Genomic DNA, 19,576 nt, shown 5'->3' on the forward strand with positions numbered 1-19,576 from the left:
TCTCTTTAGCAATTCCCTTTCCCTTCTCCTCTCTCAGAAGCATCCTACACACAACCGCGCCACACTCGGCTGAGACGACTCTCTTTCTCGTTCTCAAACCTCGCTCTCAGCAACAATGCGAATAGAAGGAACAACGGATAAATTACTGCGTAGTTTCTGTTCTCCTTTATTGACATAGTTTCTTAATTCTATACATTTCTGCTTACATTTTCTTCAGTTTTCATACATCTACATTATACATCTCCGACACATATATAAACCGCGATTCGTGTTTATATATGCGACAGATCATGACCATTGCGAAGGCATTTTAGTGCAGACGGACCGAATTGCCCGTGCCCTACGCGATGCTACGAAATAGAGAGCGAGAGAATATTCGAGAGAACGAGAGAGCTAAAATCGAGACAGTGATTTCGAAAGGCGATAGAAGGAAAGGTGCGAGACGAAGAGACGAAAGAACGGTTGAAACGGCTATTACAGTGAGGGGGGCGGGTGTAGATACATGTCGATTAAAATTACAGTGGGCAGTGCAAATAACGAATAAATAACAAGAATTACTTTAAGGCTGCACCACTGACTGAAAATACTAAATAATGCTCGGCTGGGAGACCGAACAATGCCCTCACATGAAATCTTCCTCTTTTTCCAATACAACCCAACAATTGTTTTAAGTAACCTTGCCACTGGCTCCTACCAGTGTTCACCACTTAAACATTAGGAGGAGTACGTTTGGCAAGTTGCTGCACAGAATTATTCCCATATTGGAGGGAACAAAGAGAAATTCTTTATTCGAGGGACTTTATATATATATATTCTTTAATCGGAAGGGCTATTTTAGCTTAAATGGGAAGACGCAAAGATATTAATTAAAGCGTACGACACATTGATAAACAATTTTGGTTTGTTTAGGTTTTTAATTTTTGATGAACCTATTGAACCACTTCCATCCCTACACATCCCACATCCCAACCGCAACACTCACCTCACCTCACCTGCCAAGAGTCAGCCTAGCTGGGGGCCCGGTATAAAAATCCTAGCCCAGTCGCGAACGGAAAGCTCAGGGACTTGGCAGCCCCCTGTTCTAATGATGACTTACCTGGGCAACGTGGATCTCTGCCCGGGCTTCTCTGCATCTCGTGGGAAAAAAATATGAATAACAAGCAACAAAAAACCTAAAAAACACAAAAAAAAATGAGACTGGCATTCCCCAAATGTCAACAGGGAGCAATCCCAAGCAGGGGAAGGCTGTGGCCCAAGTGCCTGGCCGAACACGCTCAATCGCAGGTAAGTCCTGATCGGTGGAAGGTACCGGTACGAACTCGTCGGCCGACAGGCTGAAGAAGGTGGAGTGGGCCACGGAGGTGCTCCCCGACTTCAGCATGAAGCCACCAAAGGAGATTCCTCAGCCTAAAAGGTAACGCTCCCAGGAGACGCCAGGAAACGCTGCGGCGAAACGCTCAAAGGTCCTGGCAAATAAATCCTTCGCACAGATTTCCAAAGAACGGACACTTATTGGTACCCTGGATAGAGGCAGAGGCAGTACGTGTCGATTAATGTAATTGGTCATATATAGAGTGCCAGTAATGTAGGTTAATGTGAATGTAATGCTTTGCATAGTCAATATTTTTGAAGTCTCTGTAGAATATATGAGGGCCATTTTCGTCAAGATTAAAGTCATAGGTCAAAAATAATAAGTCATGTTTTAAATATCCAGGTACTGAAAATTGATCGTATACGTTTTGACATTCACAAAAAAAAAGTCAAGTAAAGTCTTTCGGATTTTTGTTTAGTGTGCGGCCACGGTAGAGTTTACCAAGTTCAGTCCTAATGCTTCCATATTTTCGGTCAAGTGACTTTGTCTGAATATATCGCAGTTAAAATCTCCAGTCACAATTTTATCAGTATACGTAATGGATATGTTAGATATTTTATTTGTCAATTCGGAATAGTCAATATTCTGATTAGGTCGATAAATGCATCCTAGTAGTAATTTATTTGAGCTTTTTGTGTCTATCAATTTTACAAAAATATATTCAAGTTCACTTTCTGGGGGCTGTTTGCAGACAATAAACATATATCTGAACTTTTCTATTTTCTTTGGAAGGCTTTGTGCATTTATATGGCAAGTTTTTAGGCCAGCTCTTTGCTTCACAGGAATTCTTAACAAACCATGAGTATTAGGGGTTATTCTTTCTCTGGAATAACCCATTTTAAAAGTTTAAATGAAGTAATATTTAACAACGCAAGAACAGGGAAAAATCCAAAAATCTAAAAACACATTTTAATTTAAACTACTGGTAAATTACTATTAATTCTACTTGCTATCATTTCTGCGTCACTGCTGCTGTCCTTCTTAATGGCGAAATGAACCAGTTGGTATATTGGAAAGGTGGTTCATGTTTTCAAGAACAATGATTTCACCGTTTTGGCTGATCCTGACATGTACTACTCCTCTTCGCGTGCAAACAGCTATTAATTTCCTAGCCTTTTTCAGCTTCATAGCTTCCCTGAAAACCAAATAGTTTTCCTTCGTTAGTTGCTCGTTGACATAAACGGGGGCCAGGGAGTTCAATCCAAGTTGCTGGAGGGTATTTGATGCGTTTCGCCCTTAGTGTGCCAATTGCTCTGAGCAGCGCTCCGATTATTACCGGATAAACTATTGAGTGTGTTTGGTTCCGTCCTTTTCCCATGCGGTAGATGCCCTTAATGGTATGCGCTGGGGTTAAACTTAAATTGAAGCATAGGGTGTTGAAAATATGTTAAAATTTTTCGCCTTTAACAAAGGGGACACCGTGAATGCGCAAATGGCAGGCGATGTTGCCATTTTCCTGCACATAACAAGATAGATTGTGATTTAGCTTAGCTTCCAGATCGGCGACTCTTTGCGTTATTCCTCGAGCCTCGCCCAACTCCTTTTCAAGGAACTCCATCCGGTCGCTAAGCTGCTTTATTTGCCCAGTTAGAGTGCCTATTTTTTCGGCTCACAAATCACATAGCCGATTTTCGCACTCTTCCATTTTTGTAGCAATGAGATCCGTCTGCTCCTTTAGGCAATAGGTTGTCCAATAGTTGCAGAAAGCTTGGCGACAGAGAATGAGCTTTTTGTGCTGATTTCAGGTCAGTGTCGGTGTTTTCACACACTTGCTTAGTAACTGGTGGCATTTAAATTGTAGCTGAAAAATTGCTTTGCCGACCAATGGATCAGATGTGGTGAGCGAGCGCCCCCTGGTGGAATTTGTGATAAGCTTTTCCGATGAACAGCTGAACAGCTGTTAGTTGTCGGAATTTGGATTTGGATTTTCCAACAGCTGATCTTTTATTGTTTGCTTATTGCGAAGCTCGGTACTATCACGTCTGTTCGTCGCGGATTGACTTGATGAAAAAGTGCATTTGTGAGCGAGCGAGATAATTAAGAGAGCGCATGCATTTGAATTTTCTCAATGCCCAAGAAACCGTCTTTATTCAACCTATCGGCCAATACTGCTACCGTGCTTTGGTGACCTAATCCTTTTGATGAATTTAAAAACATAGCCAAAAATTCGTTGCATCGTGCCAAACGAGTTGATGTACTTGAGTGTACGCGAAATGTCAACCGAGGAGAGCAGAGCCTTCTGCCGAACTTCAGGAAGGTCTCTCTCTGGCAAACAAGATCTAGGCCAATTATTTTTCTCCATTTGTAGAAATGACGGGCCCTTCATCCACTGAGACGACGGCAAGAGTTCGTGCGGAGTTGGCAGCAATTCATTGTGCAATTACTCATTTTCGACCATATATCTATGGAAAACACTTTAAAGTGAAAGCGGATCACAGACCACTAACATACCTATTTTCAATGGTCAATCCTAGCTCAAAACTCACGTATGCGGCTTGCTAATTCAAGAATACGACTTTACAGTCGACTATCTAAAGGGTAAAGACCATTTCATGGCAGATGCACTGCACTGTGCACTGTGGGCGGAAATGACGTTCTTTTTGGCATTAACCTTCCCGGTAACGCTAGAAAGTTGAAACTTCGCATATGGGCTGTTCATATTATTAGTGTGTTCAGAGTGAGGATGGCGCTGGCGGGGCAACAGCGCTGTGGGCATTCCAGCCACACCACTGTTAGCAATCCAGCTACGCAAGCTGTTGCCCTCGCTCTCGCTCTCACGCTTATGAGCATTTTTCCCTCCGGTGACGCGCTCTCGCGCGCTCAGACTCACCACACATGCGCTCCCGCCAACGCCCACGCTCACGCACCCTCTCCCGCAGCCGACAGCCGTCGGCAGCTGACTTCGACTAGAGTAGTAATGCGCTTCTTCACCCACAAGCAAACGGCCGGCTTTTGCACGGGATTACATACATTTATATCTAAGTGATTAAACCTAGAAATATATACAGAAGAAATTGGAACCACCTCGTCTATTTTGGGAATTCATCTGTGGGAATTCATCGCCTCTCCGCTCAAACAAGTGAGTTTCGAATTAATTTTCTGACCGATGCAAACATGAATTCTGCGCGTCCAACATTAAAAATTTGCACTAAATCAAAGTTTTTAATTTTTTAAAGTAAAAATAGTTATAATTATTTAATATTGTTACTTAACAAATAAAATGTATCCACAGGATAATTTTATAGCAAGAATTTTCATTACTTAGAAGAAAAATAAATTGTAATTATTTTCATGTTTTTGTTTTTTTTTTTTTCAGAGGTAGTGCTCTTTTTTTCACATAACTTAAACATCTTACCACTTGTTGTAATAAACTTAATCATTCTGACAGCCTATAAATACTGCTATAAAATAAAACGGAGTTTTTTGTAGGTGTAGCTTACCGTCTGGGAAATATTATCAAATGATAATGATCAAATATCGTCCCTGTCTGAATATATTAATTTGGTTCGAAATCGCGCAAATATGCCCTTAAGTTGTTAACTCCGTTTAAATATATATACAATAACACACAATAAAACATAAACAATGTGACCAACAACGCGCAATCTTACTACTTCTACTCCAACAAAGATTACTATTTTTAGGTTAGGTTCGAATAAAACATCTGCCAATAAAAGCATTAAAATCAGAACGAAACAAAACAACATCTAACTAAAGCATTCTTAACTACATTCTTGATACCTTGATGTAAATTATCCATATTAAATAATGTAGTTTGGTTGCTTTAAATGGAGCTGGTGGACCTTCAAACGTAGACAATATTTACAGCCAGAAACAATGAAAATTTTGATAGGCTCAAACAGCCGACTTTAAAGGGCTACCACAGTGCTGTGGGCGGAAATGCCGTTTTTTGGCATTAAAACCAGCGGAATTTATTTGCGTAATAGTTTATGTTGTGACCTAACCTAACCTTATGTTGTGATTTAATTGTTTATGTTTAATCGCGTCGGGGTCACTAGAATGTTTATGTTGTGATTTAATTGTTTATGTTTAATCACGTTGGGGTCACCAAAATGTTTAGAGGAGGATGTATCACCTGGTTTTACAATAAAACGTCACGAACAGATTATTATACAAATATGTTTATTTATTGTCGATTAGATCGATTGGGCGACGATGTGTCAGATACGAGTGTTACGTCCAGACTCTCCTAAAGGCAGGCGGACAGAATTGCCCGTGCCCTAATACAAGCGAGAGAAAGATAGATGAAGAGAGCGATAGCGAAGGCGAAAGAAAGAAGAAAGCTAGATGCATATATAAACCGCGATTCGTGTTTATATATGCGACGAAAGAAAAGTGCGAGCGATTGCAAAGGCATGCAAGTGCTAGAACATATCATGACCATTGCGAAGGCATGTTAGGGCAGACGGACAGAATTGCCCGTGCCCTACGCGATGCTACGAAATAGAGAACAAGAGAGCTAAAATCGAGAGAGTGATTTCGAAAGGCGATAGAAAGAAAGGTGCGAGACGAAAAGACGAAAGAACGGTTGAAACGGCTATTACAGTGAGAGGGCGGGTGTAGATACATGTCGATTACAATTAGGTACAGTGGGCAGTGCAAATAACGAACAAACAACAGGAATTACTTTAAGGCTGCACCACTGACTAAAAATACTAAATAATGCTCGACTGGTAGACCGAACATACTCCCCCCGTTGAAAGCTAGTATTTCAACAGACAAAAATGAGGTTGAGCAGACGCAGCTTGTCGTTGTTGGGACCATTTCTTCCCTCCATCAAGATGTGTAACTCGTTGCAAGTGAGCAGCTCGTTGAGCGACAGTTTAGGGTTGAGCCGTTTTAAGTGGGGCTCAGATAGAGGAAGCTCGTTCGGAAGACCACAAAACATAGCGCCTGCAGGGACTCTATGATGCTTGTAGACCCGAAAACAAGACAGCAAAATGAGCGGGAACCAGATCCGACGCAAGTCCAACGGTGCTGATGTCATCGAGGTCCAGCTTGTCGAGCTCGCTGTGCACGGTTTTAAAGGTGCCGTTCAGCTTCTCGATCTGCTTGAGTGTTTCAAAAAAGTGCTGGTGCTTTCCGCTTCAGGAAAGCCACCCTGTCCAGCAGCGGTCACTGCAGCGTCGTTTCCAGCGTCCATATCGGCAGCAGGCGTCAGAAAACGTTCCTAGTGGGAAGATGACCGCAAAGTGGAACGCTTGCAATAAATTCAAGAAAGACCGCAAGCCGAACGCAAAGCAGACGCCGCGAGCACCGTTTATGTTGCTTGTGCAAATAACGAAATAATGAACCGTCGTACCAGCGGAATTTATTTGCGAAATAGTTTATGTTGTGATTTAATTGTTTATGTTTAATCACGTCGGGGTCACCAACTGTTTAGAGGAGGATACCAAATGTATTATCTTTATTTACAATGAAACGTCATTATTGGTAATGTGCCTGATCGATTAGGCGACGATGTGTCAGGTGCGAGTGCTACGTCAAGACTCTCGTAAGGACCGAATTGCCCGTGCCCTAATACAAGCGAGAGAAAGATAGATGAAGAGAGCGATAGCGAAGGCGAAAGAAAGAAGAAAGCTAGATGCATATGTCGGCGGAAGAAAATCTGGGTGCTCTTCCTCCTCCACTGAGTCGCAGTCATTCAATTCCGTGAGCAAACTGAAAACTTCTCTTCTCGTTTGTCTTTTCGCTTACGCAATACATGAAACCGTATTGCATCATCCAATTGCTCTCTTTAGCAATTCCCTTTCCCTTCTCCTCTCTCAGAAGCATCCTACACACAACCGCGCCACACTCGGCTGAGACGACTCTCTTTCTCGTTCTCAAACCTCGCTCTCAGCAACAATGCGAATAGAAGGAACAACGGATAAATTACTGCGTAGTTTCTGTTCTCCTTTATTGACATAGTTTCTTAATTCTATACATTTCTGCTTACATTTTCTTCAGTTTTCATACATCTACATTATACATCTCCGACACATATATAAACCGCGATTCGTGTTTATATATGCGACAGATCATGACCATTGCGAAGGCATTTTAGTGCAGACGGACCGAATTGCCCGTGCCCTACGCGATGCTACGAAATAGAGAGCGAGAGAATGTTCGAGAGAACGAGAGAGCTAAAATCGAGACAGTGATTTCGAAAGGCGATAGAAGGAAAGGTGCGAGACGAAGAGACGAAAGAACGGTTGAAACGGCTATTACAGTGAGGGGGGCGGGTGTAGATACATGTCGATTAAAATTACAGTGGGCAGTGCAAATAACGAATAAATAACAAGAATTACTTTAAGGCTGCACCACTGACTGAAAATACTAAATAATGCTCGGCTGGGAGACCAAACAATGCCCTCACATGAAATCTTCCTCTTTTTCCAATACAACCCAACAATTGTTTTAAGTAACCTTGCCACTGGCTCCTACCAGTGTTCACCACTTAAACATTAGGAGGAGTACGTTTGGCAAGTTGCTGCACAGAATTATTCCCATATTGGAGGGAACAAAGAGAAATTCTTTATTCGAGGGACTTTATATATATATATTCTTTAATCGGAAGGGCTATTTTAGCTTAAATGGGAAGACGCAAAGATATTAATTAAAGCGTACGACACATTGATAAACAATTTTGGTTTGTTTAGGTTTTTAATTTTTGATGAACCTATTGAACCACTTCCATCCCTACACATCCCACATCCCAACCGCAACACTCACCTCACCTCACCTGCCAAGAGTCAGCCTAGCTGGGGGCCCGGTATAAAAATCCTAGCCCAGTCGCGAACGGAAAGCTCAGGGACTTGGCAGCCCCCTGTTCTAATGATGACTTACCTGGGCAACGTGGATCTCTGCCCGGGCTTCTCTGCATCTCGTGGGAAAAAAATATGAATAACAAGCAACAAAAAACCTAAAAAACACAAAAAAAAAATGAGACTGGCATTCCCCAAATGTCAACAGGGAGCAATCCCAAGCAGGGGAAGGCTGTGGCCCAAGTGCCTGGCCGAACACGCTCAATCGCAGGTAAGTCCTGATCGGTGGAAGGTACCGGTACGAACTCGTCGGCCGACAGGCTGAAGAAGGTGGAGTGGGCCACGGAGGTGCTCCCCGACTTCAGCATGAAGCCACCAAAGGAAGTTCCTCAGCCTAAAAGGTAACGCTCCCAGGAGACGCCAGGAAACGCTGCGGCGAAACGCTCAAAGGTCCTGGCAAATAAATCCTTCGCACAGATTTCCAAAGAACGGACACTTATTGGTACCCTGGATAGAGGCAGTGCAGATGGAAGGATTCCAAGAAACAAGTGGAAGTGGGTGGAAGCTGCATTTGCCGACCGCTGCTTCGAGCTGCTGGAGAAGGACCCTGGGCCACCACCAATCTGTATACGACATGGGATGGTTCCAGGGAAAGACAAAGATCGTAGCCTGCGAAGACGAGCGCTCCGTACAGCTGTACAAAGCAGCGGTAGCACAAGTCGGAGAGGTCTACCCAGGGGCGAAGCTCGTCGCGGTAGACTGGAGCGAAGTGCCCAGTAGACCGAGGGCCAGAATTTGGTTGCCCGCCTCAAAAAAGGAGCCGGAGCGCGTACTCAAGATGTTGCAGCGATGCAATCCACACCTTCCTACCGAGGACTGGAAGGTAGTGAAAGTTGAGGCGACACAGGGCCCCACTAACCAAGTGGTGGTCATCCTCAACAAGGAGTCGCTGGCCCCGCTCGAGGCCGCTAAGAGTGAGCTAAACTGCGGCTTCAGCTCGGTCACCATCAAGGTGTACAAGTCGGACACAACGACGCCCGAGGCCCGTCCTGTCGACAAGCCAGTCGAGCAGGAGGTGGCCTCGGAGATCGAAGCACCCACTGACGAGCTGGGGCCGGAACAGGATGGCTATCTCACGGGCTCGACATGAAGGAGTTCGAGGCAACGTGTTGCGAGGACGGGCATGTCACCGACGACTCGGACGCCGACACGACAGTGGTGGAGATTGATCATAACGATGTCTCTAAGACTTCTGCAGATCAATCTCCACCACTGTAAAGCAGCATCTGCTGCTCTCATACTTCGATTGGTTTCAATCAGGAGGTTAACGACCTCACTTTAGTGTCTCCCAAACTGTCAGACAAATTTAAGAGTTGGAAAGTCCTAGAGGACCACTCCTTCTCTGATCATAGGTATATCGAGACAGTCCTATCTCTCGAAAACCCTAAACCCACTGACTATATAAACCCCGGGAAAGCCAACTGGGATATATATAGTTTAAAAATGGAGGAACTACTTCCCCCCACCAAAATGCCCGGACACTCAAGATGATCTTAATCGTCTAGTGGACAATTTCACGGAAGCATGCAAAAAAGCCTTCACGGCAGCATGCCCCTCAACCAAACTTAGGGGGAAAAAGAAACCCCCCTGGTGGTCAGAACAAATAGATATCCTATGTAAAAGCTGCAGGACTCTTTTCAATAGAGCTAAAAGCCACAACGAGGAGGAGCACTGGGCAAACTACAAGAGTAAGCTAGCCCTATATAAGAGGGAAACTAGGAAAGCAAAAAACACCTCTTGGCAAAAAATCCGCTCTGACATTGAGGAGACGTCGGAAGCCGCAAGGCTCCGTAAGATCCTCTCAAAAACAACCCCCTCGCTGGGGTTCCTCAAAAGAATGGATGGTACGTGGACTAACTCTAGTGAGGAATCCCTACATATTCTACTTGATACACATTTTCCAGGGTGCCCAACCATCGAGCCGGCAGACCCACCCACTGATGGCCCGGCAACATCGATGGAGCACATCCTCACAAAAAGGAACATCAGCTGGGCAATAAATAGCTTTAGTTCCTTCAAATCACCTGGTCCCGACCAGGTCATTCCGGCTCAGTTACAAAAAGCCAGAGACACAGCCATTAACTGGTTGCAATACATCTTCAGAAAGATACTGGTAGTCGGTAAAATTCCTCAGGCCTGGCTTAAGGCTTACCCCAAAGCAGGGAAAGCCTCACACTCAATCCCAAAGGACTTCAGACCAATCAGTCCATCGTACTTTCTTCTCAAAACTTTTGAGAGACTAGTCGGGCTACATCTGAGAACAACATTAAATCCTCAGTTGCTGTCAGGCGCACAACATGCCTACCGAAAAGGAAAATCCACGGAAACGGCACTCCATAACGTAATCTCGACGGTAGAGAAATCCCTACACGTCAAAGAATACTCCTTAATAGCTTTCCTAGATATCGAGGGAGCTTTTAACAACGTCATACCAGAGGCCATCACGGAGGCCCTGACTGACCTGGGGTGGATCGTCACATGGAGATGCTCATTAATCAATTGCTTACATGCAGGACGGTGACTTCATCAATGGGATCGTCCACTCAGTCAAGGTATGTCAACAGAAGCACCCCGCAAGGTGGTGTCCTGTCACCCCTTCTATGGAACATAGCAGTCAAAAGGATTCTGTGCGACCTGGAAGGGGGTATGCGCGGACGATGTTGTCATCATCTTCTCGGGAAAATTCCCTCAAACACTTTGCGATCTAATGACTGCAAAGCTCACGCGACTGTCTGAATGGACAAAGTCACGAGGACTGGGAGTCAATCTCTCGAAAACGGAACTTGTACTGTTCACAACCAAATACAAAGTTCCTTCTCTCAACCCCCCAATACTAAACGGATGCAGGCTCTCATTCAGCAACAATGCCAGATACTTAGGGTTGGTAATTGACAAGAAGCTGTGGTGGAATCTGAATATTAAAGATAGAGTGAAGAACACCACGATAGCACTCTGCACTTGCAAAAAGGCTTGAAAAAAAGCCAAAAATTTGCTTGAAATGGGTCCATAGTCCAATGGATATACCTAGCCCAGACGGAGCCATACAAATCTTCACAGATGGCTCAAAACTGGACAATATGGGTCCCTGGCCACCAGGACATTGAAGGCAACTACATAGCAGATGAGCTGGACAGAACTGGTACTACAATCCCCCTTCTCCAAGATAAGAAGGACATTCGTATGCGAATGGCCATTTGTAAGCACATTATAAAAGAGCACTTCAAGCTACTAACAGACAATAGGTGGCAAACTGTACCGCAATGTCGCATAACTCGGCAAACATGGCCTAGTATCACAAAGAAGCGCACCACTGAGCTCTGCAAGCTCAGTAGAAAAAGGTGCAGCTCAGTAATACGCCCCCTCACAGAACATTGGCCAATAGGCACCCATGCTAACAGAATGGGTGCCCCCTACAACGACTTCTGTCGTAGCTGTAGAGATGATGACGAGGAAGAACACCTATTCTGCTCCTGTCCGGCTTTCAGTAGAAGGAGGCTACAATACCTGGGAATGCCTTCCATGTATCGGACATGTCTAATATGAGTTCAAGAAGGATCGCAAACTTCATAAGGGCATCCGAATGGGACAACTGCTGACATAGTGTCTCACAAGGGAAGAGGACATGATCCACGCGGCATCACAACGGGCCGTAACCGGCCCAAGTGTGTCGGGTTCCTGGCGATCCCGACAACCACCTCAACCTACCCTAACCTAACCTAACCTAGGTGTGTAATTACAATATGCAGATATGTGCAATTGACAGTACGCATCCAGGATCTTGCCATGATTCCTTTATTTGAAATAACAGCCTGGTCAGAGAGTAATTTTCAAGGTTGGATGGACATTATGTTTTGGCAGATTCTGGATATGCCCTAGAACACTTCGTATTAGCACCTTAAAGAAGTGCAGAAGCCGGATCCATGGAACACACATTTAATAAAAAGCATTGTGCAGCTCGAAACATTGTGAAAATAACTATAGGAGTTCTAACAAGTAGGTTTCGATGCCTTCAACGCAATATTAATTATGAGCCCACATTCTCATAAGGCATTATTAATGTTTTATGCGCCTTGCACAATATCTTTCGCATACTAAAATCGCATGTCATGTATATATATATAACCATGGATCCCATGGTTCGTCACAATCAGTCGGTGCAACCAACGCTATGCTACCCAGGTGAAGATATCAACACCAACGAATTCGAAGATGCAGCACAGGTCGAAAGACAGAAAGACGTCGACCGAAGAAAGAAAGAGAACCGAGAACTCAGCACACGCGCGGCCAATTGAAGGAAAGGCGCGGGCCAAGATTATATAACCAACCCCCACCACAGCAAACCCAAGTAACCAAAGTTCTCAAATGACGAGGTCAACAACCAACGAAATGAAAACTCAGCACACGCGCCATCAAAATCCACGAAAATGGGAACAGCAAGAGACAAAATAAAGAAAAATAACTACCAACCTCAGCACACGCGTGGCCAGCAGACAGGAAAACCGAAGACTCAGCACACGTGCCATCGAACGTCAAAGAAAAGCTATCACCCCACGCAGCAAAATACAACCAATAGCATGGAAAGGTGCCGATTAAAAGTGCCAGCAGTTCACTTGGAGTTCGCCAGCAGTTCGCAAATCGGCAGTTAACTTTCGAGTTCGCTTTCGAGTCGATAGGCAGTCCATCAGCCATAGTCGACCGGCAGTCGATCGGGAGAAATAACACGTCGCGGTTAATCACAGAAATACACCAACTAAGTTGCCTTAACAAGAACCCGACGAATAAATAAAAATATCAAAACTTAAGGAACAAAAGTGTTGTTGTGATTCCGCTAACCATTCTATTTCAGTTGCTGGCAGAGTTCCTGGTTTTCCCAATAAATTCTTCGCGAATTATAAATAGCTTGTAATTCAGGATCCTGGACAGACTGATGCCTATCCCTGCCTGAGATAGGTCCTTACAAGTGGCGCCCGAGCAGGGACTTTAAAGAATTTTTCAAGGAAAATTTCGAGAAAACCGAAATCAGGGACTTCGTGGATTAGAGACCCACTGCCATCAAAAGGAAAATTTAATAGACAAGCTAAACTCAACAATAATTCACTCACGTAATCCGGACGCGAAAACAATCGCGAAAGTATACGCACTGCCGATCCTAAAAGAGCCGTTTAACATTGACTCAGTGCCAAAATCAACGGAAAAACCACCATGGAATATCACGACAAGGAACAACCAGAGGAGGCATACCCTGCGGGACACTTTTCCAACCCAGGGGTCAGCACCGGCTTGATCCACAAACTCCGTCGGGGCGAGCTAGAAGTCCTTGCCGAAGAATTCGGATTCGGCAGCGAAGGAACGGTCGATGAACGCCGAAAGAAATTTGCCTCACTAGTCGCCGGGCCACTCGCGAAAGAAGCCTGGGTTCGCTTAGGAGAGTTCGAGAGGCACTATGCCAAACCAGCATCACGCTCTCGCTCTAAGTCACCACTACCCACTACTCCTGGACCATCCGACACTCGCCAAATGAATCCTAAGACCGGATTACGAGTCCCCGCAGCCACCGAATACCGCACTCCTTCAGCCCCGTTTCCAAGGCCCCTAGCTACAGAGACTCAACCAGCGCCCGTACCGAGGGTCTTGCCAGCGATCGACCGACCCATGGAAGGGCACCACTACAACCACGCTGCACCAATGGCGGAACGCATCCGAAAATGGGGAATCCAGTTTGACGGCCAAGATGACCCTCTATCATTCGTTGAACTACTCGAAGAACGCGCGCTCTCGTATGGGGTGGACACAAATACCAGCTGCCGCGGGCCATGACCGAACTTCTCACAGACCGTGCCAGTCGTTGGTTCCGCACCAGCCGCCTACAAAGTTCCTTATGGGAAAATTTCCGCCAGGAATTCTTAACGTACTTGCCACCACGGTATTTTCAACAATTGGAAGACCAGATCCGAGCCCACAAGCAAGTGGCGGGCGAACTGTTCAATGATTTCCTCATTGAGATACGTCTACTTATGCACCACGCCGGGTGCGACGCAGCCGAGGAGCTAAACAGGATCTTCGACAACGCCCTACCAGCATACCAGATGTACGTGCGCCGCCACGAACTGCAAGATTTGTCACAGCTAACACTGCTGGCCATGGAGTTTGAAAGTATTCAAGAGCGGACCATCCCGATCACTCTCGCACCACCACGACACACGGCCGGCTACAAAGCAGAGGGGCGGCGACTCCTATAGGACACCATTCCGGAAGCCTCATTGGGACTCGGCAGACTCACCAAGGAGACAGCCATCCAACCCAGCCAGTACGGAAAAGCCCGATGTGGCACATCGCATTATCACGCCCCCCATCGCCAACCCACGCGCAGCCTGTTGCCGGTGTGGTGAAGCTGGGCATGCGGCATACGAATGCCAAAAATCTTCGATACTATTCTGCTGGGAATGTGGCAAGCGCGGCACACGGACCATCGATTGCTGTCGCCAGAACTCGTCGGGAAACGACTCGCGTCCTCGACTGACACGGGATCAGCCGGGAACGACGTCTGCCCCGACCCACGAATAAAAACCCCGCTAAACATGAACAAGAACCAGATAGTGGTAATGGTAACAATTGGAGGACAGGCAACGGAAGCCACCGTCGACACAGGGGCATCCCTAAGCCTTATCAGTGCAAACCTCGCCCGAAAACTAGACAACAACACCAACCTGCAAGATGCATGCGTCCGGATACGCCTGGCCAACGGCTCGGTCAGAGTGATCACCCAGATTCTACTGGCGCACATCAGGCTGATTAAAGAGAAGTTCAAATACCCCTCCTTGTCCCACCAAACATGTTGGATCAAGTTATCGTCGGCATGGACTTCCTATGCGCCATTGAAACAACGATCCAGTGCTGTACCAAACTTCTACAATTACGAGATCAGTGCCCCACACCACCTATCCACACCGTTCCGACCAACAGAGTACAAGGCAACGAACCCCGACACCAGAAACCGAAGCCAACGGCAGCCGTCATACGTCCGCAACCTATCCCAACGATCCCAACCCAGCAACGCCAACATGACACCCATACAAACCCCAGCGAACACACACGCACGACCTACCCCAACGAATAAAACAACCTAGATTGCCAAGAACAATACGACACCCAGCCCAGCCGCAGCAAAGGCAAAGCGACGGCCCACAGCGGAGAACACGAATCCGAAGCCAGCACCAAGAAACTGCAACCAAGCAACCGGGAAAACGAATCCCAAGGTCACTACGGAGCGACCGCGTCCTAGGCCAACCACAGGGGACATATACCCCAAAGAAACTACGAGAATCTCACCCACGAGACAAGCACTAACGCACTGAAACCCCGCGCTCGTCACAGGAAACTTAGGTCCAAGTCCAGCAACAGAGCACGTAAGTACTATCTCATCAAAGAAGAAAGTGAACACTGAGACACCCTCAGAGACGACAATCAGCCCTGAACCAAGGCAATAACATCGACACCGACAACGGCAGCAACAGATCAACAGCCCAGCAGCAAGGGAAAGAGCCACGCTGATCCCACACTGGTCGGAACCAGGACGATGACCCCACGATACACCGACCGCCGCCCTGACGTACCCACGGCCGACGCCATACAGATCTTCGCTAACCCATTGGGGAACCTTCCGCGTACCGACATGATTCTTAGCGCCATGCACCGAGCCATGCCTAGAGCCATGTCCGAGATCTTCGTCGCCCAAACAAGTCGTTGTTGCGATACCAGAGGCGTCATCGCGACTCACCCGTTCACGTACCAGTCTGGCTGTGGTATAACACGAGTATTACACCCGGCATACCAAAACATCGTACCCATGGTCGATACCACACCCACTGTCGCCCACATCAGCAAATTCCCACGCAGAACCAAACAACCCAGAGCGTTCGACACCACCATTCTACCAGAAGACCCAAGCCGACACTTCGACCCCGAGATCGACGACGACTCAGAACCAGCCATGGATCCTTGGCCAGCCGACATAGCACCGCAGATCCGAGAATGCCAAAAGAATTACCAAAGTTTGCTAATCCCTACGGGACGTCAGACATCGCCGAGCCAACCATCGTCATATGGGATAATCGACCCATCAAGCAGAATCCAACTACAAAACACCCAGAACAACAGAAAGAGTTCCACGATCACAGCAGCAACGGAAATATAAAGTTACCGAAGCCACGTCAAAGTTACGAGGTCAATACCGACGAATCCGAAGACTCGGCACAAGCCAAAGGACAGGAGAACTCGGAAAAATACAAGCCCTACCAGTAGCCCTCCACAGCCTCCCTAGCCACGACTTAAGAATAAGAACTAAAAGCACGCAAGAGACCAAATAAAGAAAAATAACTACCAACCTCAGCATACCTGCCATCGAACATCAAGGAAAAGCGATCACCCACGCAGCAAAATACAACCAATAGCATGGAAAGGTGCCGATCAAAAGTGCCAGCAGTTCACTTGGAGTTCGCCAGCAGTTCGCAAATCGGCAGTTAACTTTCGAGTTCGCTTTCGAGTCGATAGGCAGTCCATCAGCCATAGTCGACCGGCAGTCGATCGGGAGAAATAACACGTCGCGGTTAATCAAAGAAATACACCAACTAAGTTGCCTTAACAAGAACCCGATGAATAAATAAAAATATCAAAACTCAAAGAACAAAAGTGTTGTTGTGATTCCGCTAACCATTCTATTTCAGTTGCTGTCAGAGTTCCTGGTTTTCCCAATGTTCAGAGTGAGGACGGCGCTGGCGGGGCAACAGCTCTGTGGGCATTCCAGCCACACCACTGTTAGCATTCCAGCTACGCAAGCTGTTGCCCTCGCTCTCGCTCTCACGCTTATGAGCATTTTTCCCCCCGGTGACGCGCTCTCGCGCGCTAAGACTCACCACGCTCACTCACCCGCCCCCGCCGCCGACAGCCCCCGGCAGCTGACTTCGACTTTAACTTGACTTCGCTTATACACTCGAGGCAAAACGGCTTTATGCACGCGATCTCCCTGTAGCCATATCGAATAAAGAAGCACTTGAAGAACTTGGACTTGCTCTGTCTTTTCTTGGGAAGTGATTGTTAGAACCCCCCTGAGACGCCTCTCCGCTTATTCATTGGTCCTTCGAGCCGGATTCTCCCCGTCGCCTTCCCTATAAGGAGTCCAGCCTTTAAGCATCGGCGCTTCGACATCACCACCAGAGGATCCTAAGATAAGTACGACTTTCGTGTCCCACAAATCCCTTCCAATCGCGATTTGTGTTTCCAATTTCCGCAAAGTCCGAGTTCCGCGATATAGGTACATATATATATTCTTATATATGTACTTATTTCTTCTTTCTGTGCCATCCGTTTTCCGTGTCGCTTCTTTCTTTTCGATACCGCCATATTATTGGCTATTCCGACCGTTCTCCGTTCCTTCAACTCCAACTACCAGTGTTACGGTAGTTTTTCAATTCCGTTTTGTCTGTGCATTAATTTTGACAATAATTAAAAGGAAAAAATATTCAGCAAGTACATTCCAGCTCACAACAACAACTCCGCAGCTGATCTCCAAATATTCAAGATCCAAATACATAAACCCATACATACGCACATTCCGCAAGTGCATTTGATACAAAACCCACCCCAATAAACATATACATTGGCACACTCCAAGTGCAAGGAGAATATAAATAAAGTGTTTTAATTTCATCCATCTACATATAAATATATTTCCATAGTATCCAGCACCGCGGATCATATAAAGAATAACTGTGCCAAGAATTTTTCTTTTACGTTTTCCTGGAGTGTGCATCCAGCAACACGAGCGGAATCTACAGATTTATATCGACAGTTGCCTATCGGCACCGTATGTGGACTGAGAGAACAGCTGACACCCAGCTCAGGAATATATGTTCAACAATTATTCCTGAAGTCAATGGTGCAAGTTTTAGGCTAAAACTGGCCGCAAAACCAAAAAGGGAGATGAAAATTATTTTTTTTTGTTTTGCAACAATATATGCCGTCACCAACACAATCATTTTATCATCAGAGTGCATTTCTTTCCTTTTTTAATTTTAGCAGAATTTTACAGTTGACACTGTTTACAAAACACAGCTGATTCATCAACCCTGTTTTAGCTATGTTCCACACCCTCGCGGAATAACTAGCAAATTCATGGCAGGCATTTACGGTGGTGCTGGAGACAGGCCTATAGTTGGCGGCAATATATTCATGTTGCCAACTATATACATACATATAAACATAACGTACATACATAAAAATACTACACCCCGCAAAAAAAAACGCGCTCCATACTACCGAACATACTCCGCGCATAGGGGCACAGATAAATATAAAAATTCTGCGATTCCGAGCAATTTACGCGTTCCAACCATACGTTTTGGTCGCCACACGAACGAATAGTATCTCCAAATACACAAGAAATTATCCTCAACCAAGGCACGGCGCATTGTCCGTACTTATTTGACCTTTTACATAGCCAAATGTCAAATTGGTGTGTCGGGAGTTAGAGGTGGCGCAATCCAAAATCTATCGGTGTCGTAACCGAATCTTGCGTTCATCCAAATAAATAAATAAAAAATATAAATAAAACCTTACTCTCGTCTGACAATTTCCAAACAAACACACCGACACTACAAGAAATAAATTGGACGATCTACGATTTATAATTTAAACCTTTTCGTCATCTTTTTTGGATTTTTTCTGTTTTCCTTCGGTATTTCTCCCGATAGTTCTCCAGCGCTCACTCCGCAGTCATATTCTTGACTGCAGCTTCCGGTAACGCTTACGGCGACTAGGTTTATCTGCACTTTGTCGATCCAAACCGACATATAGAGCAAACTATTCCGTCATTCCGTCTGCCGTCCACCGCAAATAACCCAGTTCTGATCACGACTGCGTAAAAAGGTAAACGGAGGAGCCCGCACCAACAGTATTTGCAAAATATTGCCAAAATCAGTGTGACCGTTCCTCTCCTGCCCCGCGTAACTTCCGAGTGCGTCGTGCTTTGAAGGATCTATAAAGTCTCCAACGTCTGTACCGACAATTGTGTACCATCTGTGCTTCCAAATTGCCAAAGTTGAGCCGGGCGTTATGGGAAGCGTCCGTGACGGACAAAAAGGAGGTGCCGCCCTGGAAAGAAATCGACTCCTTCCTGACTCAGAGATACCTAACGCTAGAGGCTATCGAGAGCGACTCTTCCACTTCCCAAGGCGCTCCGAACCCGCCACCCGCCAAAGGCAGTCAGAATCCGCCATCCTCCCGAAGCCAGTCCAATCCGTTCCGTTCCCAAGGCAGTCCTGTTCCAAGGACAGCGCACTCGTTCCAAAGCAACGTGAATCCGAGCAAGAGCACGTGTAAT

At 45.9% G+C, this 19,576-nt stretch overlaps 1 protein-coding gene across 1 annotated transcript in view; it reads right to left on the bottom strand.

Moving 5' to 3' along the window:
* LOC111077095 (dnaJ homolog subfamily C member 16) overlaps positions 1 to 19,576 on the bottom strand; it is a gene marked incomplete at its 3' end in the record, with an annotated part of 161,837 nt that overhangs the window by 130,429 nt on the left and 11,832 nt on the right. The gene's annotated exons all lie outside the window — the stretch shown is intronic.

This window comes from Drosophila obscura, unplaced genomic scaffold, assembly GCF_018151105.1.
Source record: "Drosophila obscura isolate BZ-5 IFL unplaced genomic scaffold, ASM1815110v1 contig_8, whole genome shotgun sequence".
NCBI lineage: Eukaryota > Metazoa > Arthropoda > Insecta > Diptera > Drosophilidae > Drosophila > Drosophila obscura.